We start from the raw sequence: 299 nt of genomic DNA, 5'->3' as shown, positions 1-299 counted from the left end.
AAATAGCTTTGATTTGAGAAAAAGTATCCCCTCTAATGCAAAAAATACAACAGATTTCTGTTTTCAATCCTTTAGAAACTATTAAGTGTTTTGAAACTCTGTTTTGCATAATAATTTGGAATTTTGAGTTATTTTGAAAAAAAAATGCCACTTCCATCATATAAACAATAAAATCCAGATTACTATATAATTGTTGAGGAATAAAAAATTGTATTGACTTACAATTATATAGACTATTTAGGGTAAACCAGAACAAAAACAGTATATGCATAATAATTTGGAACACAGTGTAGGCAATA

At 26.1% G+C, this 299-nt stretch overlaps 1 protein-coding gene across 1 annotated transcript in view; it reads right to left on the bottom strand.

Moving 5' to 3' along the window:
• The window catches only part of plxnc1 (plexin C1), a 19,213-nt gene that overhangs the window by 16,882 nt on the left and 2,032 nt on the right, over positions 1–299 (bottom strand). The gene's annotated exons all lie outside the window — the stretch shown is intronic.

Source organism: Morone saxatilis, unplaced genomic scaffold, assembly GCF_004916995.1.
Source record: "Morone saxatilis isolate NCDOM2014 unplaced genomic scaffold, NCSU_SB_2.0 Contig10, whole genome shotgun sequence".
Classification (NCBI taxonomy): domain Eukaryota; kingdom Metazoa; phylum Chordata; class Actinopteri; family Moronidae; genus Morone; species Morone saxatilis.
Note: the sequence above shows the minus strand (reverse complement) of the source record. Positions and strands in the feature narration are given on the sequence as shown.